Source organism: Oratosquilla oratoria, chromosome 21, assembly GCF_046742065.1.
Source record: "Oratosquilla oratoria isolate Oo_2021 chromosome 21, ASM4674206v1, whole genome shotgun sequence".
Classification (NCBI taxonomy): domain Eukaryota; kingdom Metazoa; phylum Arthropoda; class Malacostraca; order Stomatopoda; family Squillidae; genus Oratosquilla; species Oratosquilla oratoria.
Window position 1 is genome coordinate 48,785,049 of NC_134797.1, and position 27,500 is coordinate 48,812,548.

Here is a 27,500-nt window from a genome sequence, read left to right on the forward strand (position 1 = left end):
AATGGAGGATGTCAAAGTCTGATGTACAATACTTGTCTACTATACATTTGTACTGCAAGGACCGTGATGTCTAGGCAACGAGGCTCTTTCGACATTGGAATGTCTTCTCTGAATGTGAGAAGATAGTCATTAGCCTCATGACGTGAATGAAATACAAAATACCAGGATACAGAAGGAAGAAGACATTGTAAACAGGTTGCTCTAAAGTTGACCTATCTTTTGTGATTAAAGAATAATCTCCAACAAAAAAAGGGTAAATAAATAGAAAGAAAGGGTCACTTTTACATTCTACTATGCCTCCGTTCTTCTACTGTCCTTTGTCTCTTCTTTCCACCTCTGTAATTCCATCTCGGTATTGTCCCCAAGGATAAAATTACTGGCTTTGGTTGACAAAGTACTCTAAAGTTGTCTACAACAACTGAACAGTAGTGAGACTTGGAGTCCAGACTCCTGAGAGGTACTATGCCAAGAATTCGTCCTGAACTGACGATTAATCGTTTGCTCCCCCGAGTTCCTGCTCCTGATGAATAGCCACCATTTGTCTTCAGGAAGATTTAACTCTCTCTTATTGAGTAATGGTTAAAGTGAATACAAAAAGAAAAAAAAAATCGTTTTTTTTTTTCAGAAACAAGTGCCAGACATTTCAAGGCCACCAGACCTTCCGGTTTCATGGCACGTCCCTTGAGGAGCAATTCATGTTTCGCGTGACCGCACGTTTACGAGAGGTGTGCCGCATGGCACTACTAGCCCGTGCCGAGCCTTGCCCGTGATGGTACTATTGCGAGCACCGAAACCACGATGTATCAAAACCATGCCAGTCTTTTTTTTTTTTTTTTTTTTTTTTTTTTTTTTTTTTTCTTGTTACATAGATACAGTTTTATTTACAACCAATGTAACTACTGTATATAGAAGGATATTGAATGCACAACAACAAGCAAATAAATAATTGAATAGGTAAATAAACAATCAAATGAATATATAGTTCTCATGTATCATGGGTCAAGTTTAAGCGTCCGCAATTACTCCAGAAGAGGAGCAAGTTCATAGCGAAGAGAGACGAAAATTATCTGTAGAACAGGTCAACAAATATACAGGAAAATTCAAGTTCCCCTACGTTGTTTTGTCAGCGTTTTGTATATAAATTGCATCCTCTACTAATACTTCTCAGTAATAATTAATAGAAATGTCAAGCTGCTGAGGTTTTATTTGGCTGAAAATTTTGTTTGACGATAAGTTCAGCGTGGATTTTGTTAACGATCATATCTTTAACAGAAAATAATTTACATTGTATCATTCTTTTAGTTCTTTTAATTTGATATATTATGGGGAACTTTCACCTGTACGCAAAGTTTATGTAATAGTAAATTTGTTGAAACTTCCACAGACTTCCATTCGCAAAAGTATGCCAATGGAAATTGAAAGGGAGTAAATTCTGAAAAACAGAAAAAATTTATAACTTTTCACCATTTTCTTAAACATGCCATTCAAAATAGAATATTATTATTTCTTATCGTGGGGGATCCTCTCCCCCTCTTTTTTTTCTTTCTTTCTTTCTTTCTTTCTTTCTTCTTGGTTCAACTGCAACGTTTTCACCGACCCTTTTCTCTTGGGGTCCAAAGCACGTGCTTCCTTTGCTTGATGAGTAATCCAGGAATGGTTAGACCTCTCTGTGGCATTTGACCGGGTTAGCCATTATAGCCTTTTGCTAAAACGCCGTAGTGTTTTCGTCTGGGACTTTTCGTTTTTTGGAGGCCTCTGCTTATCGAGTTTGTGAAGTTAGTAGCCATAGTAAAATCTATGTTACTGAAGTATTCTGTAGCATTCAGAGAAATGGTTTTGGTTACTTGGTGTATATCGCAAACACAAGGAATTTGCGTTTTGTAACAGAGGAATGTGTTTAACCATGCTGATGATGATATTCTTCTGTTCGTTATCCCTTACTTCAAATCATGTCAACACATCCGTCACTTTAAATGTATGTTTCTCAACCTGTGGTCCTTGATAGACCACCAAACGAGCCACAGAAACTCCCAAGTGGGTTGCTCAGCGATAATTCGGCGTTGAAAAGTGGACTTTCAGGAGGTTGGAGAACAGCAATGCAGAAAGTATGGGGGGTACGAAAGAATGCAAGTTGAAATCCACTGCTCCAAATAGATATTTGCTTGCAATATCTAGATGGTGCCGGATATAAGAGATGGAGTTGAACGCAGTGAAGACAAGGTATGAATATTAGTTGCTTTTGTTTCCGTGTGCCTGTTCAAGATATATATTTCTCAAATGGTTCCACGCTGGAAGTGTTTGGTGAGTTGGAAATTCTTGGTTTCGGTCGACATTCGAAAGTCGCTTTCGCTTGTAGGTGTAATCTTCCACTCAGAAATTCGGAATAGTTTTTGCTGATGCCCATGTCCCTGATGATTGTTTTTTTTTTTTTTTTTAGGGGGGGGGGGTTACTGGCTCCCAACGTGGTCTTGTGCAGCAAGTTTTTGCTGACACCTCAGTCTCAGCTAATTGTTTCCAATATTTTATTTTTTCCGTTTTTGAGTGCTGACGCCCATTGTGGTCTTGTGCTTCAAGTCTTTGCTAACACACCCGTCCCAGCCAATTGTTTCCGATATTTTTTATATACTCCCTCCTCTGTTCTTGAATGTAATCCTCTTTAGCTGCGTGCCATCTAAGATTGATTGATCCTTGTACTGCATATTCTTTTTGAGGCGAGGACGTGATGTATGGTCTCAACAGCGTTACACTCATTGTGTCTTGTATAAGATTTGATCTAATGATTCTCATTTTTTGTATAAAAGTTCTAAATTTGTGCGTGCCTTCCTAGTTAACCAGATGTTTTTTATTGACACGGCATTCGATTTCGCTGCTGCCAGTGAGATATTACACATTTCACCTTTGGAGGTGTTGTGTCCGAGAACAGTTAGTGCCTGGAATTATCAGCCACTTGAAACGTGTAATGCAAATAACGTTGAAACTCTCAAATCTGAAGTTACTTCTTCTGTTCAGCCGTGATGCATTATGAAGGTAATCGTCGTCGCGTGTTGTATCCTCTGCCGTGATGCCATGCATCATTTGTTTTCCTTTTGTCGTATATATTCATTGTGTTTCATTGCCCCTTATTTGTTTTTATATGTTGTTTGTTTACTATTTCTTCTTTTTTATACATTTTCCTTTTTTTTCATATTCTTCCTCCTCTACAGTATGTGTCGGGGTTACTGTGCATTTTTGTAGTCTTATTCTTCTGGTTATGCTTATTGCATAGTTGTAATTATTGTCGTTGCTGTGTAGCTTACGGGACAGAGATGACAAACGTGTTACGTTGATTCTCTTCTGAATAAGGTGATCGGCTGTGGGTGCGGGGTCTCCGTAGGTTTGAGAGAAGGAGAGAAGCCTTTCGCTTGTATTTAATGATCCGAACTCACTTTTAATGTCGACCTTTTTTCATAAATGCTCCGTCACAAATTCGGACAGCATACTCCTACTGTTAAAAGAATAAATAGATAAATAAATAGATAAATTAATTAATAAATAAATAGATCAATAAATGAATAGATAGATATGTAAATAATAAAGCAAATAAATGAAATAAGTCTAGGGGCTGTAAATTGCTAAGGTTGGCATTAAAAATACCTATGTTTTAGTCTTTGATTCCAATCCGCATCCAGCGCCGACCTATTTTCGTTTTGTGTTTTCTCTCTCGGGGGTGGTGGTTGGGATAATCAATTAAAAAATGTGTAGAAATATCGATAATAAAATGTGTATCCCTGAGGAGAAAAAAAGAATGTAAAAATAACCCCATTCATGGCTGATGCATATCAGAGTACCGTTCTTTTGAGAAATATGTTTTGTGGGCGACTCTAAAACCAATGAGCTAACTTCAAGAGAGATGGGCAATGGATATATCTGACACACCATACTGATAATAGTATCGTGAACAAGGGGTGTGTGCAAAAACTTTGTTTTTATAATATCGATTACTTTGATCTTGATCTTGATCCTATAGCTCACAAAAATTCATTGGGGACCATTTTATAGGGACTGTTGCTCATCTTCCCTTAAAGTACCATGTCACTTAATCCAGAATTTTCTTCATAATATTGATATTGTTGTTGTCATTGCTGTTGTTGGGTAGTATCGACAAAGAATTGTATCCGTATACTAACCCTATAGCCATATATACATGTCACATGCCTGACACGTGATCCACGTATATCCAAGAGGGTGTCGACTGGCACTGGCCCTATGCAATACCTCCAGTCTTGCTGACACTACACATTCCAAAATCACAAACAACTTGAGTAAGCATGGTGTCATTATCACGCGACCCTTCCAGTTAATACCACAAGTCTCTCGCCAGGTAGGTCATTAATCATTTCTTTATACTTACCAAACTACACAATCATAATTAATATTCCATATACCACGTCAAGGCACAATCACTAATACTACCGAGACATGTAATCCCTACAACCCACAAATATTATTGTAGAAAGTATGTATAGGCAACCTCACAGAGAAACGCTGATGTAGCCGTTTTCTGTGTATTTAAAAACTGCTAGTGATGCATCAGGGAGACTGTCTCTTAGAGGAAGCACTGGGAGACTCTTCCTTAAAGAGAGCATTTGGAGACTCTCTCCATAGGAGATTACATCCCCACTCTGTAAATACCTCTTCGCTTCAATAAATCAAGAAAGCCCGAAAAGGCTTTACATTCCCTGTCACGAGGTTACAGAACACAAAAAATACAAAAGCCTCGCGTTCGGACTCCGAACGAGGTAATAACACCGGAAGCAGTATGATGAGGTGGACGTCGTTTTTTGGCATGTTTTGGCGGAGGAATGCAGTCCAGCTCGCAATATTGCGCAAAGAGATGTGGAAGAGAATCGTTAGGCAACATTTACACAGAAACCTCCATGGGCAGTGGGTGTGAGGTTCCCGGACAATTAAGAGTTGGAGGAGAGAATGGAAATCTTGAGGAGAAATGTAATGGAGACAGCCTTTTGTGTATTGGAAAGGTATCCCCTCAGGGGAAGTGGATGTGAGCTCCGAAACAGGAAAGCTTAACATTCAGGAGGAGGGAGGGAGTGTAGTGGTTTGTTACCACCACATAGGAAATAAGTTCACAAACTACAAATGTTACTGTACAGAATATTGGTACATACACTCATACATATCTATATATTGCTATGAGAGACACAACACTGTTAATAGAGATATATTTACATAACTACTAGTTCGAGCGGGTGATAATTATTTAATACAGGAAATTTTAATGATGGTGCACGCACATTACAGAAAACTGATTCTTTAAGGCGTGACCTTGCTACAGGAGAAGTGGTGCGGTTTTCCGTGAAGGTGGAGATGGAAGACCTGGCTGATAGGGAGTTGTATGGAACTCGAAAGGAAGCGAGGCCGGAAAGGTGGCTCCCGAGGGAAAAGTGAAAGACGAGCCTCGAAGAAGGACCCGTAGAGAGATGCCTTCATCCCCGAGTGTACCGGAGTGCTAAGGAGAGAATGTCAGAAAGATGGATCGAAGACCGCGGTGTTTTGTGGCAGGAAAGTATAACCGAAGTAGAGGTGGAAGGAAGACGACCTTGAAAGGGGAAGAGTACCTTGGTTCCATGAAAAGAGTACAGGAAGTGGTGGAAGGAAGAGGAGCTTTCGAGGCTGAAGAGAACGGTTTACGCGCAGGAGAGCCAAGGAATCTGGAAACGCGCAGGACCTCAAGAACTAAGCCAAGACCATTTGTTTGGGCCATAGGACATATATTCCTTCGGTCTCTTTTTCTTTCCGCTGCACTCTTCTCGTTGTCTCGTTACCAATGTTTCCTTCTTGTAGGAAGCCAACTTTCATGTTAAGGTGCCTTTCACTATATTATTGCTATAACCTTTAATGAATCTACCTAATTCATTCCCTATTTTTATCTCTCACTATCATTCTATCTCTTTTTTCTATCTCTCGCTCTCTGTCTGTCTGTCTCTCTCTCTCTCTCTCTCTCTCTCTCTCTCTCTCTCTCTCTCTCTCTCTATATATATATATATATATATATATATATATATATATATATATATATATATATATATATATATATATCTTGCTCTCGCTCTCGTCTGGCACGACCTCCATCACCTATATCCAAAAGCATGACCGTATCCTTTGAACCCATTACGACGTCCCTTTGAGTTTTATGGGCTGCGCCATCCATCCTTATTTACCGAAGATCAGCAGTAGTTCGTTCCACTGTTGCCAGTGGCCGCCTCCTTTGTAGTACATGTCCCCATTAACCAGCTGGTTTGTTGTAGACTGTCACACATTAATTTTAAGAGCTTCCACCTCGATGGGAAACCATAGAGAAGGGTCTGGGCCTTTGCTGTGTCCTCCTGGCCAGGCATAGTCCACAGAGTGCTTTAGTTTAGTATAGTAGAAAGGTGCTGGACTTCCTTTGTTTGTATGTGCGTGTGTGTGTGTGTGTGTGTGCGTGTGCGTGTGTGTGTGTGTGTGAGGGTTGCGCAACCCTCCTTATTTACCGAAGGTCAGCAGTAGCCCATTCCACTGTTCTCAGTGGCCGCCTCCGGCTCCTTTGTAGTACATGTCCCCATTTACTAATTGGTTTGTTGTAGGCTGTCTCACTTTACTCTTAAGAGCTTCCACCTCGATGGGAAACCATAGGGAAGGGTCTGAGGCTTTGGTGTGTCCTCCTGTTCAAGCATGGTGTGGTAGAAATGTGCTTGGCTACCTCTTTGTGTGTGTGTGTGTGTGTGTGTGTGTGTGTGTGTGTGTGTGTGTCTGAGTCATCAGGCGATCCCAACAATGTGCAATATACGTGCACACTAAACCTCACCCTCGGCAGCACCCATTTCTGTACATCTTCGTGGGATTTGAACTTTAGACTCCTGGGTTTGAATCAAGCGCGTTCCCTCCAAGCCATCCGGAACCCCTCCGGCCAATGATAAATTGCCGATGCGACACAAAAACTCTCAGACTTGACTTCTATTTTATGCTGTACTCGACACTGATGCATGGAACCTTCTGCAGTAGCCAAATTCTTGCTCCGGACACGATGCTAAGAAATTCTGCATTTCCTCCTCTGCTGCCAAATGGTTCTGGAAAAGGTTTTCAAATTTCCTCCTCCAGTTTTAGGGTATTTGAAACCTTAAACGACTACAGAAAACGGGGATTGGACCCGCCAAGCCGAATAAAACAGTCTGGCGATAATCATGGAATCTATAAACGTATGGTCACTGCTGTTGTTCCTAAAGGATCAATTTCATTTAAAAGTTAGATATAGGAAGAGGATCCAGTGCCGCAGAAGTTGAGGTGAACTTGGAAATGCATAGAGGAACGCCAGGACCCACCAGTAAGTCAAAAAAAGGGTTCGGTTCTTAAGAAAAAGGCAACTAGGAGAGAGCCCAGGAACCAAAGATCTGCAAGAGAGAGAGAGAGTGAAATGGAGCTGGAGAGAGACATTATTCAAAGATGAAATGGAGGAAGAACAAGAGGAGAAGAAGGGGGGAAAGCGGAAGAGGAAAAAGGAAGGACGGGAAGGAGGAGGGGTAGAAATGCGTCAATGACTGCAGCGGAGTGGGTGCCAAGCTAGAGCCTCAAATCAATGAAGGATTCGAAAAAGAGGCTAGCTTGTCTTGAGAAGGGAGGGTGGGGAGGGGGTGGGTGGATTGTGAGAGCGTGCTCGGGATAAGATGAGTATGAGCATCGCAGTCGCCGAGAGAGAGAAAAAAAAAATAGAGAAAAGGAATGTCAAGAGAACAGAAGAAAAGAAGATATGAAGACATAAGAGGCGAACGAGGGTGAAAAGGAGGTCAGTACTGAAGATAAGCGAGATTACATAGATAACACGAACTGAATAGGAGGGAGGAGGAGGGCGTGGGAGAAGGGGAAGATGGGACGACCTCTATCGCAAAGAAAACGGGGAAGGTGATAATAGACAGGGTACACCGAGTTGCATCCAAACAAAGAGAAACGACAGAAGAGAAACAAGGGTGATGTAACGAGGTGGGTCGGAACAACAACAACAAAGAGGAGGGGTCGGGTGGAAGGGGGAGAAGGGGGGCTTCAAAAGACAGACAGAAGGGACAGGCAACTGCGGGACTGGGATATGGAAGCGAACGGAAGAGCCTAGGGCAGCTCAAAAGAGAGAAAGGAGTAACCAGGAAGGAAGGGAAGAGAAGAGAGGGTGGAGGAGAATGAATGTGGGGAGGAAGAGAGATGAAATAGAGACAATAAAACAAAGACGTAACAAATGAGGAGTGGAGGGATGTGGAAGGGGATGGTTGTAAGAAGTGGAGGAGGGGATAGGAATAATGATTTAAAGGGTATTTGGTCAGACATGATGAGAGAAATGGAACAAGGTGGAAAAAACATGAATGATAAATGGAGTAAAAGGGTTTGTGAAGGATTGAAAAAGACGTTCAGAGTAACAGAAATAAGAAAGAGGAATAATTGTTGTTGATGATATCGATAAGGGTGATGATGATGATGATGATGCTCATAATCATCATCATCAACAACATCATCATTATCATCATCAACAACAACAACAACAACGACAACAACAACATCATCCTCATCATCCTCATCATCATTATCTGGGCCTTCGTTGTGAAAACGAGTGTAAAAATGTGAAAGGGTAAGGTTGCAAGAACTGGAGGCAGATGAGGCTAAAGTGGAAGAAGGGCGATGAAGAGTAACATAAAGGTCATTCAGGAAGACATAAGGAGAGAGAGGTGAACAAAAAATAACTGGAGTAAAAAAAATAAAGAAGAAGAGTAAGCAGAGTAGAAAAAAGAAAGGGGAATGTTTGTTCTTGTTTATGATGATCTTTGATTCTCATTTATTATTAGTTAATATGTCAATTTACTATCATTTACTATTTACCTGTTTGTTTATTATTTAACTATACCTATGCATTTATTTATGTATTTTATTTGATATTTACATTATTATAGTTTTTACTTATTTATTTATTATTATTATGATTTTTTCGCATCCGACCTAGATATGGACCAAAAGGTCTGCTGTCGGCATGCTCCGCCTTTGTAATCCTTTGTAATCCTTTGAGATGAACCTCGGGAGCAGTGGAGGAATCCAAACGTCCTCAAGGACTTCAGCAAGTGATCCTCCAGCCTTGACATGTTGCCTTCGTGTCTGTACGTTCTCCCAGTCCTGCACAGCCTGTAAAGACATTTTCTGAATGCATGTAGGAACCATCCTGGCAGAGTGGACATGTGTGGTCGGTTGTGTTATCTGATATGTGTTAGTTATGCCCAGCGTGTTTTGTGATGATCACCACGAAGTCAAAATAAGCGTACCCTCTCTGCCCTGTTTATCCGGGCCTCTCGTTGCTGTATAGGTGATGGAGGGCAGACAAGGATCATGTTTGCCTCCGCGTGAGCCAGAGCTCTTGTATGCGTTTGTTCGTACGTTTGTTCGTATAGGTGTCGTTGGGAAGGGTACTGTAATGCATCCTATTAGAGTAGTGTTCTGGAATCTGTCTGACGTGTCCAAGTGTTGGAGGACGATCATCCATGCAGTGTCATGGATCCTCTGGGCTCTGTTTAGCGAGATGCTACATAATTGTGTGCCACGCATGTCGACATGTTCAAAAAGACATTGGATTCCGTGTGTAATAGCATTCTGTCTGTTTTTCGGTAGTTGAAGATTTGACTATTGTTTGGTTTGAACCCTCTGCGTGATCAGAGTGACGTCACTCTCCTGTAGGTTTGCCTCTGCCTTTATCATACGCGCGTGTATGGGACCGTAGAATGTGTAAGTACTTGCGTGTTGATATTTGCATTTATTTTTTCACATGTTTTCTTCGGGTACTAGGATTATCCTCACATTTTTTCTTTATTCTCACTTCCCTTTCCATATTCGCCGTTATGTGTATGTGTGTGAATCACCATGGTCTTGTGTGTGTATGTGTGTATGTGTGTGTGTGTGTGTGTGTGTGTGTTTGTGTGTGCGCGCGCTTGTAGCCCATGTGCGTGTATATTTGGACAAGCTTTACAGGAACGAGTTAAGCTCACTTCATCTCTTCCTTTTCTCATTAGTTCAAAACACGTCAGTTACTCGGAACCTTCTGAGTGTGTGGGGTCCTCCTCCACCTCAGCAGGTTCACGCGTGAGTGTGTTTCTGCCCGTGCACTTAGTAGACACCTCTATGTTGTTGTTCACTTTAACTTTTCTCCCGTTCTCTCTCTCCCTACATGAGGTATTAATTATATGTTTTATGCAATCCATATTTTTATAGAATTTTGAGACATACCTATGGACAGTAGTCACACAGCAATTCTCGTTTTTTTTTATGATTGGTCTAAGAAAAAACAGTTTTACCTTATGTTGATCTCTCCGTTCTGTTACCGGCCTTAGAATCTCTCCTTGCCTCCTCTATGATTGCACCTCTTTGGTGCAATATTATTCCCAAGGATAGAAGCACTGGTTATTGTTGACGCAACGTCTTTGGATTCTTTGGATTTTTGGATATTTGGATTGGATTTAGATTCTCTAGATGTTCCATTATGTATATTCACTAAAGACACGAGATTAAAAAAAATTGACCTGGCTCACGTAATGGAAAGTAATTGAAAATGAGATGGAAATTTTATACTTTATTGCACATCTTAAGTCCTAATGAATTTTATGAAAGCGAGTCCAAGTCACGAAAATCATCGCTACCAATACTCCAAAATACCTTCGTTGTCGGTGAAAGGGTCTAGTCACGGAGATGAATGAAATGGTTTGGTGAAAGTCGGGGAAAGGAAAAGTGTCGTCGGGCACGGAAGGGGACTTATAGTCCACAACTTGTGGTCTATGGACTATCTATCAGACCACAGATGCTCCCCTACTGGACCACAGACCAAAAACTAGTGGTAGTTAATGGATGTAAGGCGATTTAATTCTGTGTTGAAGAAGTGGTCCTCTCCAGGAGTCTAAACAACAGCAATACATAACCACGGGGGCTACGTGAGGAAACGGGCAGAAGAACTCTTATGTAGATAGTTACAACCCCTTTACGATCAAGTGGGGACGGGTGCCACGCGGATGAATTATACAGTTCTGGTACCTGAGATGAAAATATTTTATGGATTGAGCTTCCAGACCCCCACTCCAGGTCTTCTGGAAAGTGTGTTGGACATCCTCAAAGCCAAATGTAGGCTGACTTCAAAGCTGAGCTTAGGGAAATACACGACCTGTAGATGGGGCTCTCTTTAGAGAAGATGGACGTTGCATTTAAGAAGAAGAATAAGATAAGGATCCCACACATGGAGGCGCTTAGCTGCATACTAAACCGTCATCTTTGGCCTATGAGCTTTGGTGATTGTTGGGTCATGCAAAGCTGCTATGTAATTGTTCAACCACCAAAGTCTTAAACATGGACACAACGCCTGTGGGTTGTAGGCGGATTTCCTTTCCTCCTTTCACACGCGCGTGTACACACACACGCACACACACACACACACACACACACACACACACACACACACACACACACGTGCTACATCAAGGAATGGAGCTTTAGTCGTTAGGTCTTTGAGAATTCAGTAAGAGCAGAGGAGCTCCATCACTTGAGTGTCTAGCACCACGAGGATCAGAGTATCAAGTCGTTTGAAGCTTCTTTTCTGAAGTTAAATTCTAGAAATTAAAGCACAAAAGCGTTGGACTTCTTCTAGATGAAAATGGGTTTCTGTCTGGGGCTTCCATTACCTTTAGAATTGATATAAAGATGACATTGTACAAATACGGGAAAACGTTTGCTTATGAGTCAACATGACGTCACGAGCCTCTATGTTCAGAACGATACCTCCTCCCGAAAGGAATTTTGCTTTGGTGGTTTTTGGAATCACTGATTCATTTCTTTCGTTTGAGAATTTGACATTTGAAGCAAAAGAAATAAATTGAATAAACAAATAGATAAATAAATTAATAGATAAATTGGTGAATAAATAAATAATAAATGAATAAATAAATAAATAAGAATTTAAAAGACTTTAGTGGTTATTTATGTATCTATTACACTGATAAAAAAAAATTAATCCCCAGCAGGAAGAGAGGCGCCATAAACTTGAAAAATAAGGCTAATTTTTTAATTTCTCACACACACGGTGTACAACTACCGTAGATTAATTAAAAAACACAAATTAGTGAAACTTGGGCTTCTCTAACACTAGGAAAAAAATATATCACTTCAGGTAATCTGGGAAACATGACCTACACACCCTCCGTATCAAATGCTTTGTGTTTTGTTTTAAACGTTGAGTCTATCATTGTTTGTGTGTGTGTTTTTTTTATTCAAAGTGTAATTGGAAGAAACAGGTATCTCAAGAGAAAGATGTACAATGTGAAAAATCTTACACGAGGAAAAAGAAAATTGTACTAAAAAAGAATACCATTCAGTCAAAAATAGTGAAAGCAGACAAAAATATTATAGCCAATAGTAGCATGTAACAGTTACTTGCTACCACAAAGCTGTAAACATTGTTAGGACAGCATTCATTTCTGAACGAAATTGATGATGAACTGACCTCTAAAAATTGCAGTTTGTTTTTTCATGTTCTTTATGAAAAATATGCTAATCGTCAGGACATTATCAGTACACTGTCAAGACAACATTCATTTATGAACGAAATTGATGATGAACTGCCCTCCAAAAATTTGCAGTTTGTTTTCCCATGTTCTTTATAAAAAAAAATAAATGCTGACCTACTGAAAATAAAGGTAAAAGTGTCATAAAGAGAGCGTTCGTTTACGAAGGAAATTGAAATTTATTATCAGCTGTTCCCCAGATAACTTTTTATTTTATGGTGGTAGAAGGCGTTTGGCAGGGCTGGCGAAAGGTTTAAGAGTACGACTTTAAACCATGTTACCACGATATCGTTTCTTGAACTCTACTTTATTCCGTCGGCGATAATTTACCAAACCATTCTTCCCTCATCATCGCGCCGAACAGATGGAAGCATAGAGGTGGAGTAGAGATTTGAGGCTAATACAAGAATGGAGAGATAGCGGAAGTCAAAAGGGATCACCATATATACATATATATATATATATACCTATATACATACATATATATATATATATATATATATATATATATATATATGTATATACATATATAAACATATATATATATATATATATATGTGTGTGTGTGTGTGTGTGTGTGTGTAAGCATATATATATGTATATATATATTTGTATATATATATATATATATATATATTTATATGAGAGATCGGGTGGTGGGAGTAAAACAAAGATGGTCTAGGAATTGACTTACTCTAACGTTGCGACCAACTTGGTCTCCAGAGAGTTATCTACAGACATTTTTTTTCTTTATTGATCTATTTATATATATATATATATATATATATATATATATATATATATATATATATATATATATATATATATGTCTTAAACGAAAACGTTCGGTCACCTTTCATTTTCTTTTACAAGTGGTTTTAATACACATTTTGTGAATCACGTGTTTTTGTGATTTATTCGTGTATGTGTATATATATATATATATATATATATATATATATATATATATATGTGTGTGTGTGTGTGTGTGTGTGTATGTGTGTGTGTGTGTGTGTGTGTGTATGTATACATATGTATGTACATATGTATATATATGTATATATATATATATATATACTGTATATATATATATGTATATATATATATATATATATATATATATATATATATATATATATATATATTAAAGGAAGGAAGTAGGTTCTCTTTGAGGCATATTTAATTGAATACGACAGCATTCTGACAATTGTTCAACTACTTGATATTTTCTATATTTCTTATCAGGGTTTTCCCTGCTGAAGGGTGAGCTAATACAAGATCTTCATAGTTCTCCATTTAATATTTTGAGCTTTCGTCTTCAAAGAGACATCATCAGGATTGGCAAAATTTCTGTAATAGATATAGATGTTGGTACAGTTATGGTAAATAACAAAAATTAAGATAAATATACAAATGGAAAATAGTCACAAAATGAAATGTTCAATACAAGTGTTATCACTTACGTCTAAGGGAAAAGTACAAACGGTAGGGGAAGAGTTTGAATGCACCAATAGTTTTCCATATTTCTATCTTGGAGCCGAGTTAATCGCATAGGCGGCCTGGCGGTCGCAGTGGAGGCCTGGCGGTCGTTCCCCACTGCGACCGCCAGTCCGCCTAGACGCTCAACTCGGCTCCAAGATACGAACATGGAGAACTGGTGGTGCATATAAACTCTTCTTTTCCCTTACCATTTGCACTTTTCCATTAGACGTAAGCGATAACACTTGTGTTGAACATTTTATTTTGTGACAATTTTCCACTTGTATATTTTGTTTATTTCATTTTTTGTTATTTACCAGACTTGCACCAATATATATATATATATATCATTACAGAAAATTTGTCAATCCTGATGAGGTCTCTTTGAAGACGAAAGCTCGAATTATTAAATGGATAACTATGGAGATCTTGTATTAGCTCTCCCTCTAGTAGAAAATATCAAGATGTTGAAAATTATCATAATGCTGTCGTATTCAATTCAACGTGCATATATACATATATGTGTATATATATATATATGTACATATATATATATATATATATATATATATATATATGTATATATGTATATATATATATATATATATATATATATATATAAATATATATATACATATATATATATATATATATTCTAGTGGAATCTCGTTCCTGAAGATAAATAAAATCACCTGGCGACCTGTAAAGAACATTATTATAGCAAAAATATTAAATGAGTCTTAAAATCAGTTAAAGTTTCGTTCATTAACCCCTTACAGCAGAGTGCCCCCACTTTCGTGATTTCCTTCTGGCTGACCCCACGAGGTTTTATTCGGCTTGAAAAGAGCTGACAAGTCTGTCTCTTGGCAGAACGAAGTATGTAAAGGGTGTCGGTCCATTTAGACGGTGAAACATTTCCTCTCTCTCTCTCTCTCTCTCTCTCTCCCTCCCCCTTTCTCTCTCCCTCTCCCTCTCTCTCATTCCCCCTGTCTCTCTCTCTCTCTCTCTCGCTCTCTCTCTCTCTCTCTCTCTCTCTCTCTCTCTCTCTCTCTCTCTCTCTCTCTCTCTCTCTCTCTCTCTCTCTCTCTCTCCCTCTCTCTCTCTCGCTCGCTATCCCTCTCTTTCTCTCTCTCCCTCTCCTTCTCACTCTCTCTCCTTCTCACTCTCCCTTTCTCTCATTCCCCCTGTCCCTCTCTCCCCCCCATCTCTCTCTCTCTCTCTATATATATCTCTCTCTCTCTCTCTCTCTCTCTCTCTCTATATATATATATATATATATATATATATATATATATATATATATATATATCTTTTGCTCCCTCTCCCTCTTTCTCTCTCTCCCTCTCCTCCTCCCTCACTCTCCCTCTCTCTCCTTCCCCACTCTCTCTCTCTCTCTTTCTCTCTCTTGGCATACTGAAATTGAAAAAAGGACTGACGGAGTGACAGAGTAAGTAGAAGGCGCAGCGGGGACAAGAGGAGGAGGAGGAGGAGGAAGAGGAGGAGGAGGGGAGCAGAGCAGAGTGACACCAAGTGGCACCTCGAGGAAGCCCACAAACTCTTGGAAGTCATCATTTACGTCACGTGGAGGAATAATGAACGGGGCGTCAAGGGCCCAAGACTCTCTACCCAGGGCTCGACACCAGGTGGGAGGAGAGGAGGGTGGGTGAGATGAGGAGGGAGGATCGTTGGCGGTGTTCACTGAGGACGTGATGATGGGGAGCGGAGTGCAAAAAAAAAGTGGAGCTCCTAGCCGCAACAATAGTCTCTAAGGCTTGTAATAGGGCATAAGTGACGACTTCGGCCGCAGCCACTCAGAAGCTCCTAGCGTAGGATTCTCACCACTGTCTGATGAGACCCCAGTGTCTCCATGATGATGTCCTCCTCGGTGAAGGAAATCGTTTGAGGTGAGGCAGAATGAATACACCAGACGGAGTAGGCCTCGTCCCAGAGTCAAGCTACCTCCAAATGCAACAACAGCACAGAGGTGACTGCATCACAGATAACTGTCCGGGATGTAACACTTCACCCCGTACTATACAGCACATTATAGGAGTCTGCATTGTACATAGTCACGCACGCTAGCAACAAAGGAAATAATCTGTTAGGGATTTGTGGGAAAACCCCATTTCCAGCCCTGGCTTTCCTCAAGGAGACTGGACTGTTCGTGCAGACAGTCTAGGGAACGACAACAACAACAATCACAAATTACTTAGACTGGAAAGATGAGCAAGAAAACGAGGCGACAAAGGATGAGTACGTTCAGGCGAGAACGGAAGAACGAGTGGGAGAACAAGGTTAGGAACTAAGTGCTCGTTCTTGAAACTGTCACCGAAGTGGACTTCGACAATTGAGGCCAATGACAAACCGAACCTTCACTTGGGCGAAGAGTTGGCTGGCCGGCTAACTGGTAGGCCACCGTTTACAAGAGTTTGATTCCACCCCCCACCCCTCACCCTCTTCCCCCCTCCCCTCCCCTCCCCTCCCCTTTCCCCCCAGCGGTAGGCCATAGAGATCAATATTCTCCTGACCCATTCCCTTCAGTGACTCGCTTTTCAGATTTTGGTCCGTATGTCTGAAACCCCTTTCGCCAGTTCTGTCGAACGTTTGCTACCATTATAAAGCAGAACTATACTGACTTTATCGGCTGTACATATGAGAACTACCCGTAGGTTTTGTAGATAGGCTAGTAAGCCAGATAAACTTGATTAGCAATTCAGATAATTTTCTATATTCTATTGGTAGAAAGCGTTTGCCAGGGCAGGCGAAATGTTTTGAAAGTACGGCCGTAAGTCTTGCTCAATGTCAGAGGGTTTTATTCAGCTGAAGACAGGACCTTTCGCGATAAAAACAAGTTTGCCTGGCGTGGGTCAACTGAGTAGAACTAGGACCGAGTCGTCGGTGAATACAAATTGCGTTTGATACAAAACAAAAACAAAAAAGTGTCGCGTTTTATGAAAACAGGAAGTGTGATATGCAAGAGGACATAAATAATGCTGTTGAGTAAAATTGGAGTGGCGTGGACGTGAAAATGTATGAGGTGTCACTTGTGGAGGAAGCCAAAAAAAGGGGGGTGGGTGGGAGAAATTCGTTCACGAAATGCAGCAGCAACCAGGGAGGAGAAAGCGGGGGAGAGAGAAGGTGGGGGGGAGGGAGAGAAGGCCCCCTGAGCGACGTCGGAGGGAAGGGAAAGGGAGACCTTGTTGGGAACGCGAGGCATCAAGGTTACATCTTTAAGAAAATGTTTCGAGTTCTAGATCAAATTAGGCAGCATAGTTCTGCTCTTGTTAGTTCGAGGAAACGTGGGGGAGGTAAGAGGGACGGGGGCGTGAGGAGAGTTCTGAGCTCTCAGAGTAAAGCTTGGCTCACCCAGCGGATTTTATTGCTGAGACTCCGAGGCAGTTTTGTTCAAATAAAGAGGTGGGCCCTGGTCTGAAGGGGTTCGGGTTGGACCGGGACCCCCTTCAGGACCATAGCTGAATAGAAATACGTAGCTTGTGACATAGCAAATTACGAATAATGAGACTCCCGTCAGAGAATAATTTTTGTTATTTTTAACTTCTACTGACCCTCCCTTCGGGTACTCTTCTTCAATCTCTCCTAAACCGCCTCTGCGACTCCATCACTTCGGTGTGATAGTCCCCTGAGAGAATAGAAGCTGGTTATTTTGCTGGTTATTGCCAATGAAGTATTAAAAACAATCTAAATAGTGAGCCACAGTATTGAAAGGGGCTGGTGCCACGGCACTGAAGGGGGAAGAGAGTGGGGGCCAGTCTGTTCAGATTGGTTTTTGTCCCGTGAAAAAGTACTCGCCAGAAAAATTGAGAACGACAAAGGGGGTCGATGAGCTGATGGTTTGTGGCATCACGAGAGGGGGAGGGGGTTCCTTACGGAAAGAATCAGGGAGGATGGATATTTAAGCTGCTGCTCCAGGGACATCAAATTGACTTGCACGTTGCTAAAATACCCCTTTCGCGTCGATAAATATCCCCCTGCGCGGTGGTGGAGATCCCCTTGCTTATTAGCAAACATCCCTTTTCACTCAAAGTTAGGCTTGCTCAGCCTGTTTTCACGTGGATCCACCATGCTTATGGAGTGCTGTTCTTTACCCTCCGGGAAACCACTTCAATTATTATATCGCTAAGCATCACTACCATTACTCATCGATTCCAGTTTATGACCCCACTTAGTACGCTTTGTGGCCCACTAGGTGGTCCATCATGACCCACAGGTTGAGAACTATTGCTCTATGTGACGACTGGAATACTCTTAACAAGCATAATACTGAGCTTCCTTCCGCGTCCCTTTCAAGAGTAATTTTCAGAATATTATTACAAGATTATTTAGGGACTATCATATAAGCTTAAGCGTACAGTATATGTGTTGTACTTAATTTTGCAAAGATAGTGCGGGGAACTCTGGTTAATTTATCACAATTTATCCTGTTTCCTCACGTATAACCCATACCTATGCGTTGCTGTTCTTTAACCTCCTGGAGAAGACCACTTCGACATTGAATTGAATTGTAACAATCCGCTTACTCAATATTTTTCGGTTTGTAACATTTGGGACACTGTAGGCCCACTAGTTGGTCTATTATGGACCAGAGGTTGAGGACCGATGACTATTCACATGTGGCGCAGTGCATACACACACGGACCTTGGGTATCTGGTTGGATTTTTCCTCCTCTCTCGGCAGCAGCAGCTTGCCTGGCTAGATGACGTGCGAGAGGAAAGGTTCACACAAGGTTGAAGAGAAGGAGAGTGTGCCGGAAGCGTAGAGGGAGTTTGGCAAGAAGGTTGGAAATTGTAACAGAAATATGAAGAGTATGGTGGGAGGGAGTGGCAAGTGGTAGGGGGGGAATTAAGGTTTTGATGGAAGGGTGGGCAGTGTAGCGGAAGGGGGGAAGAGTGTATCAGTGAAGGGGAAGATGAAAGATGGGATATGGATGCGGAGGAAGGGGAGGGTACAGCCGAGGACCAGGGTAGAGTCGAGAAGTGCCCTGAAAGGACCATGACTATTGTTCCCGTGTTTGAAAAAGTGTTCCGCCAGGAAGAGAACTGTTATTGGACTGCGGCGGGGGCGAGGCCAACAAGAAAATGCGCTGTGAAAAGGGAGGTGTTTAGAAAGACAGCTGGAGTGATGGGAGCACAATGGAGAGAATTAGGAGAAGTAAGATAGAGAGGAGGAGGAGGAGGAGAGAGAGAGAGTGAGAAAGAGGAGGAGGAGGAGGAGGAGAGAGAGAGTGAGAAAGAAGAGGAGGAGGAGGAGAAAGAGTAAGGACTGGAGGAGTAGGAGGGAGCAAGAGGAGCAGCAACATTGCTAGTTGGCGTCACTAAAGGTGTAGTCGTGCAAGCAAGCTGAGGCTGTGGCCTTCTCCAAGCTTGTGTCTCGTACTCGTCCACGTCCTCCTCTTCCTCCTCCTTCTCCTCTTCCTCCTCCTCCTCCTTTTCCTCCTCCTCCTCCTCTTCTTCCTCCTCCTCCTCCTCCTCCTCCTCTTCTTCCTCCTCCTCCTCCTCCTCCTCCTCCTCCTCCTCCTCCTCCTCCTCCTCCTCCTCCTCCTCCTTCTTCTTGTCCTTCTCTGACCCCTTGCCCTCCTTACCCTCAATTTTCGTATGTGATCTCTCCTTCCTCTTCTGTTCCCTCACACACTCAACCCTCTCAACTCTACTTCCATCCATTTCCATCATAATTAATCTTTGCCCAGTCTGTCATTTTCCCACGCTGCAGTCTTGTGTTTTGTTTCGCTTTTCCAGCTGCCTTGTTAGTCTTTTGTTTCCGCGGGATCACATTTGGACAGCACTTTCTCCTCCTGATCTCTGTTGTCAGACACTCACGCCATTTGAGGCGTCGTCAGTGTACCTCTGGACCTTCTTTTACTCCTACCTCCTCCTCCTTATCTTCTTATTTTCCATGACCCTTTTATCTCCCATTGTCACCACTCGTTCCAGCCTCGTCTTCGTCCTAGACTTCGTCTTTGTCACCATTGTTATCCTTCTCTTCGTCTTCGTCCCTTTCCCTGCCCCCGTCAACATTCCTAACCAAGTCCCATTTCATGCCCCAGCGCCTGTCTTCATCTATCCCTGTCCCAGTCCCCTCTTCCCCTTCCCGTCCCTGCCTCTGCCCTGTCTTCCTCCTCGTCCTCGCCCCCAGTTCCCTTCCCCCACCTCACCCTCCAACCTCCTTTTGCCACACAGTCGCCCCGAGGCCGTCCTTCACTCTCACCTTTCTTCGTCCTTCCTCACCTTCATTTCCTTCCGGGAATTGCTGGCCTGCTCATCCCAGCCCGCCCTCCTCACCCGCCTTCTCCTCTCTTCCATTAAAAGTTCTTCTCGGCCATGGGCTCCAGTTTACCAGCGCTTCTGTTCTTGTGGACAATATCGTGCATCGGCTATTACCGCTGCGTTTTTGTTTTACTCTGGAAAGACGTGTTTTTTTTTGTTTTTTTTTTCTTTCTTTTTTACGTTCTACTTCCCACGTCCTATTGACACGCTTTCGTTTCAAATGAGCGCGGGGTACTGCCACACCATGGAAATACCTTAATTCAGTTTCTGGATCAGTGGTGCTATATGTGATCTCTGAGGTTAAAACTGATACAACAGGCTTTTTGTATTAATTTCCTCTTTTAGAATCATATTGATTTTGTTCCCCTTTAGTTTGTTCGCTGTCAACCTTACGTAAGCGTACATACACGCACACAAGCACATGAACAATGTGCCTCGCTGCATTGCGTCTGACTCGAGCACTGTGGCGGGAGACAGGTATGACCTTTCATCCATGGGGAGACAAGAAGGGAGGGACATCGGATAGGTTTTTTGGATGGGTATGGATGGATATAATATGGGTGTCTGGTTTGACTTCATTGAACCATTTTATAAGGGGAAACATACCTTTTGGTGTATGTATAGGTGTATGCATATGTATGTTTATATGCATATGTATATGTATGGGGAATTTCAAGACACACAGCCAAGGAATAAGTGAAGACACACTAAACATACCCAAACCCATAGAAAAAGACAAAAATGAAAGATGCAAAGTACCAGAGAAAATCTTGTAAGGAGAGTAGAAGGTGTACACACACACACGCATATATATATATATATATATATATATATATATATATATATATATATATATATACACATGAGTGTGTGTGTGTGTGTGTGCTGATGCTGCCAGGCTATACGGAACAGCAAATGATCATTTGAGTCAAAATCAATCAGGTATTTAAGAAAATTCAGACAAACTTAAACAACGATCTGAAACATGGGTAATCAAATTCAACCCACATAAGTTTAAAGTTCTACAATTAGGTGAAAATAATACTTAAGTACGACTACAAAGTATTCGAACAAAACCTTTAACCATAGTGGAACGTGAAAAAGATTTTTGGTATAATTACCAGACGTCCATAGATCTTTTATGTGTTGTATTTCTGCATCAGAGAAAGCAAATAATATTCTAGTTCCGATATGAACTTTTTATCTTAAAAGTCAAACGGTTATCAACCATTTGTCATCATTCCGTGCACAATTGGAATACGATGTTCAGGTGGGACCCAATTCAAAATACTAAAGAGGGACAGATGTTTCAATCCTCTGCTTCTATAGTAAAAATGGAAAGACAATGACAAATCTAATTTTAGTAACCTTCTAGTGAACGTTGAAACGATTGGTTGTTTCAAGAGAAAATGAGATAACCTTATGAATAAGGATGACAGGAGATAAGGGACATGGATCTGCCTAATGTAGGCCTTATGGTCTCTTCCAGTGTCCTCCATTCTTATGTTCTTCTGCTCTTATGACATAGTGACAGTCTTTACAAAGGTGACGCCTTAGCCAGTAACAGCTAGAGGGATTGTGAAATTGAAAGTGTACAGTAAGAATGGAGACACGGTGACATAGAGTCTGTAGGAAGAAAGACGACAAGCTCTTTCCAAGCAACAGAAAGAGGGATTAGCTTCCTTGCCGTCGGCAGTAAAGTTCTTGGCTGAGTCGTTCTCACAAGAGTAAACCAGAGCACAGGCTTTCCTAGTCCTAATATGGATTTTCGAAGGACAGAGGTGCGGACATGATATTCGTGGGAAGGCAAGTGATGGAGAAAAACGATCCACAGTTTATTCATTGTCTTTATGAACCTGAAACTTTTTGATGCAGCTAAAAGGGAATTTCTGTGATGTATACTCTAAGAACAAGTGGCACCAAGCAAATTCCTCCATGTAAGTGCTTTCACGATGGCATACGAGCCTGTGAGTGGTAGTGTGGTGAGGTAAACACAGAAAAAAATTGTATTTTTTTTTATTCCAAAATGTTGCTTCCTGGCAAAGATGAAGCTTCAGAGATTAAAAACATTTTTTTTTTTTTTTTTTTTTTTTTTTTTTTTTTTTTTTTTTCTCATCACTCTACCACTTTTCTGCCTTCCAGGCTTCGACATGCAAACCTATGTATGATTACGTGAACTGAAGTAAAACCCTGTACCCGATTAAGGATGTAGTTTGTATTGTGTATCGTGTCTTCTGTGCCTTATTGTCCTGTATATATTTATCGTGTATGTGTTATATTGTGTTGTGTAGTGTTTATTGTATTACATATAATTACATAATTATTGCGAATTATGTATTGTGTAATGATGCATATCATTCTATCATATATGCCTGTTTTGTGTGTAGGTGCTACGATGTGTGATTAGGAGTATGATTGTTTATGCTGACGAGCGCTTTGGCCGTCTGCTAGGTTGCGATGACGTCACTAGTCAGGCCACCGTGTAAAGCCTGGGATTGGCAGGCTGACTAAGTAGCAGTTGTAGTGGAGAACAGCGTAACTTCACCCAGCAGAGTCAGCCAGGCCTCAGTCTCTGTAAATTGGCTATGAGACGAAGAATATAGAAGCGTAGTCCTAACGACTTTTATTGATACTTTGTCTCTACAGAGTCCATCTGTGACCCTTAACCTCTTCTTAATGGTTGTTGCAACTAGATTCTTATCAAAAACCAGCTAGACCTAAGTGGCGTTGTACACAATTAGGATATAAATGACAGTGGTTTAATTCATCTCGGTCAGCTTCAAGCATTTTCAAAACTTCGAGTGGTTTTCTTCATTGAGCTCCAGTGTGAGGTGACAGCGATCTACGCAGACATTTGGACAACAACAGGAAAGATCTCCACTGATCCCTAGGTTTCACTAAACAATGCATAAAAAAGAATGAATAGGTAAATAAATAAATAGATGCATAAATAAATAAGTAAGTAAATAAACTCACGATCCACAACAAGGCACCAACCTAATATATAGCCTAGAGAGGAAACAAATAGACATTATTTACTTCTCTCTCATACCCGGGGTAGTTTCTGCAATTCAAACATCTATAGACTTACATCCATAATCAGCCTCGGAGCGTTTGTATTTGAAATGTTTAGGTACGTTCTTCGAAAAGAGGAATCTGAAAATGTTGACTGAGTTCTGTCTATAAAGCAGCATGCACGTATATTCTTCGAACTCAAGATCCAGATAACTTACAGTCGTCGGTTGATGGTCCTGAAATCACGCCACATTAGCTACTTCCGAAGAATACTTGACATCTGGAAAGACAAGGTACCGCACAGTGATAGAGTGGTGTACTGGGATGCTGTAGCACCTCCGGGATCGTAGCTATGTTGGTCAGAAGGCAACTACATTGAAGAGCGCATGTTCTCATGTTTGACAATCCTCTACCACTTCGAAGCATGCACGTGCAACTCCCAGCTGACCCTCAGAATGTTTGTAGGGTAAAAAAAAAAATACATTGACTAAAATTCCTCATCAGAAAGTACTAAATACCTCCAAACATTCTAGAGGCGACCATAGCCCACGGAGGCTTTTATCGGTTCATGTACTCAAAGGTTCAGCACGTTAGAGAAAGACCAACGCGAAGTCCGGCTTTCGAGACAAGTCAGACAGTACCTCCATCGCAGGCTCTCCTGACTCATCCCTTACTTGTCCTACATGTAGCAGGGTGGCTGTCGTATGGGCTTCCATAGCCACATACAGTTGGTGCCGAAGACAACGACCTTAGCTCTCATCTTTAAAATCTTTAGTGATCAGAAGAGTCGTCGACGTTGTCGTCGTCGTCGTCGCCGTCACTGTCGTCGTCATCATCGACGGTCTGCCAGAAGCAAGAGCGTGTGTGTGTGTGTGTGTGTGTGTGTGTGTGTGTGTGTGTGTGTGTGTGTGTGTGTGTGTGTGTGTGCGTGTGTGCGTGCGTTTGATTGTACCTACATAAATTTATTATATTGAAAAGGAGAAACACTAGTGAAGTCCTTTACCTTTTATCCATCTATCATATCAAATTTGGAATTAGTTTATGGTTTTACCTTTTAATTATACCATCTCATCTATTCCAGGACTTGATGTATTTATATGTTTTTCAATATTCTTCAGATATGCGATCTTTTTCAATGAATTTTTGACACACTTCAAACATATGGTCTTCTACAAATTGTTCCCATGATCCCTTGACGCTTTTCCGTCCGAAATCAACCGATCTCCGTCAGTTTTTCCATTCCCTTTAATGACTTCAAAACGACAATAAAATCTCCTCTCTCTACTTTCTTTCAATTATGGCAGGTGGAGTATGTGTGGGGGCTTTGGTGTACTCAGGAGGTTGTTGAGTGCACGTGCGTGTGTGCGGCTGTAGACGAGTTTAATCATCCCATACATCAATATTGGTTTTTGATTCTTTGCCTTACGTTGTTTAGGAGTCGCAAGTAAGATTCTTGGATCCTTTTGCTGTGGAAGTTCTTTCTAGGCAGAATAAAATAACATGGCCGCAGAGAAAGATGTACAAGTAGTCAGGAACAGTGAAATGATCCTTGTAGCCGATGGCCCCGCAAACTCTATTCATTGTCAGCAAAAAAAATTATTTTTCCTCTTTTCTTATGTTTTACTGTACCTTCATACACGGGGCCTCCCTCCTCAGCTGAATAAAATCGTCGGGCGTTAAAGTAAAATATCTGAAGTACAACACAAACCTAAATGGGACCCATTATATCCTTTGTTCTGTGTGTGTGTGTGTGTGTGTGTGTGTGTGTGTGTGTGTGTGTGTGTGTGTGTGTGTGTACGTGTGTGTATCTGTCCTGCCAATGGACTCAGATGGGTTCCTTTGTGTTCCTCTCGTTCTTGGCATTTCTCTTAGCTTTTGGTAGAATTACTTTCTGTAGGTACCTTCCACTTGCGACTGTCAGCCTACCAGCGCTTAAAGCTGTCGCATCCTTTGCAAATGGATTTTCCACTTAAACCACCTGTTACCATGGTAACGGGTTCGGTACTTTGCTGGAGTCCTAACACAGTTTGTGCCATGATTAGGAACAGATCAGTTTCGTGGCCTTATCACTTCTGCCGTGTTTCGGACGTTCGTATTAGTATTTTGCAAAATTAATTTGCATAAGCGATAAAAATTGCATTAAGTTCTATTTCAGGGCAACTTTGAATGATGTACGATAGTTTGAAGTATTCCGTTTGAATCACATTCATGTTCGTCGCCTTTCTTCTCCTTTTGGCATGTAAGCCACACTTTTACTTCGTCAAGTTTGGAATTGCTATCATATCAATCAAATGTCGGCTCGGCTCTTTCTCTTCCAGAGATCCCCGGCTCCCCGGGAGACCAGCTCCACACATTCCTCTCACAAGTCACTCATTGAAGATAATCAATGTTGTGGTTTGGGTTATATGAGTGAAGGACAGTGTAGTAGTTAGTTTTCTGTGTTTTCTTACTTATGGTGGCATCCTCATCCTATACAGCTGGTGTCTGTTGCCAGGCTGATTCTATGTGTAGAATATTACTACTAACATTTATAGATATTTACATATTGATATGTGGAACATAAAAGTATTAATCAAGATATATTTCCATAATTACTAGTTCCAACGGGTGACAATTATTAATACAGAAATTATTTATGGTACATGTATTCTATAGAAAACGAATTCTTCAAGGCGTGACCTTGCTACATATGTTGATACTGCTTCAGTGCTAGGTGGTGATCAGAGCGAAGGTACACTAGTATTTCTCTTCTTTCTCTTGGGAGAGATTTTTCCGGACCTTGGAGTGTAGAAATTGGTGGTCGGTTGAGGATGGTTGTTGTTGTTGTTGTTGTCGTTCCCTAGACTGTCTGTCCGAGCAGTCCCGTCTCTCCAAGGTATGCCATGGCCGGAAATGAGTTTTCCCACAAATCCTTTATAGTGTATGTTGTGTTGTTTGCGTGCGTGATTGTGTAAAATGCAGTCTTCCATTATGTGTTGAATAGTATGGGGTGAAGTGTTGCATCCTGGGCAGTTGTTGAGGATAGTTTACTTTGTTAGCTGTGTGTGTGTGTTTATGTGCTTTTGTGTTGACGTGTTTTGGGGGTGTTAGTGAAGGTTTTTTGTAAACATTTGAGCAGAATACTCTGTGGTTGTTTTTCTGTTGCGTGTGGAGGGCTGTATTTGTACGATGTGATGTGAGGAGTGGATGGGTTCAAGCACTATTGTGCAGAACGGTGAGCCTATCATTCTCATAAGCGGCTTTTAGGGAGACGATTTTCTTTTTTGTTTTCTGAATGTACGTTGTGTTTTACTGGTGTCATCGTGGTGCAGCCTGTTATAAATTTTGTTTTGGTGCAACCCGATATGTTTTCTAAAACTTCTTTTTATATTGTTTGTAGGTTGTCTTTGCTTTCTTAATCGTTGTATGCCATGTTGTAGATGCGCAGTTAAATGTAGTTCTTATAAAATTATTGTATACCGAACTTCAAGTTTCTGTTGTCCGAATCCTGTGCTGACGACTGTTCTAAGTTCAGTTTCTTATTTGCCTTCATTGTGAGTTTTTTTTTCGGTGAAGATTGTGTGAGGACAAAGAGAGAAAATTTGACAAATCACCCTGACCAATAGGTGATTCTTAAACTTCCGGAAGTCATAACAGAGAACATAGTCAATGCACTAATGACCTCCGAGAGGACGCAGATTTTTTCAGCCATAATTCTCTTTCACTGAGGTATGTTTTGGCGTTCGTTTTGGCTCCTGTTTTTTTAGTTCTATATTGAGTTATTTTTGTCAGGTCATGTGCCTACGCGAACGCTTTGGTGCTGAGCTTCGGGTTTGGGATGGGGAGATCGCGTGTGTCGATAGGTGGAATAGTTTCAGCGAGAGCCTCGGTCGTTTTATCACACCTGATATATCAGACATATATCTGGCGTATGTGTTTTATCTTTAAATTTTCACGGTATGCCTCTCTCTCTCTCTCTCTCTCTCTCTCTCTCTCTCTCTCTCTCTCTCTCTCTCTCTCTCTCTTTTTACGAGAGTCCTTTCGAAGTAACGACTTTCGAGACGTTCGTTGACCTTTCCGCGAACGAAGAGGTATTATACAACTAAATAATATCGACGGGCACTCGCCAGAATCAAGCAAGTA

General features: G+C 41.3%; 1 protein-coding gene across 8 annotated transcripts in view; it reads left to right on the plus strand.

Annotated features, from left to right (window-relative positions):
- Window positions 1-27,500, plus strand: part of sif (guanine nucleotide exchange factor still life) — a 544,491-nt gene that overhangs the window by 249,236 nt on the left and 267,755 nt on the right. The window lies entirely within an intron of this gene.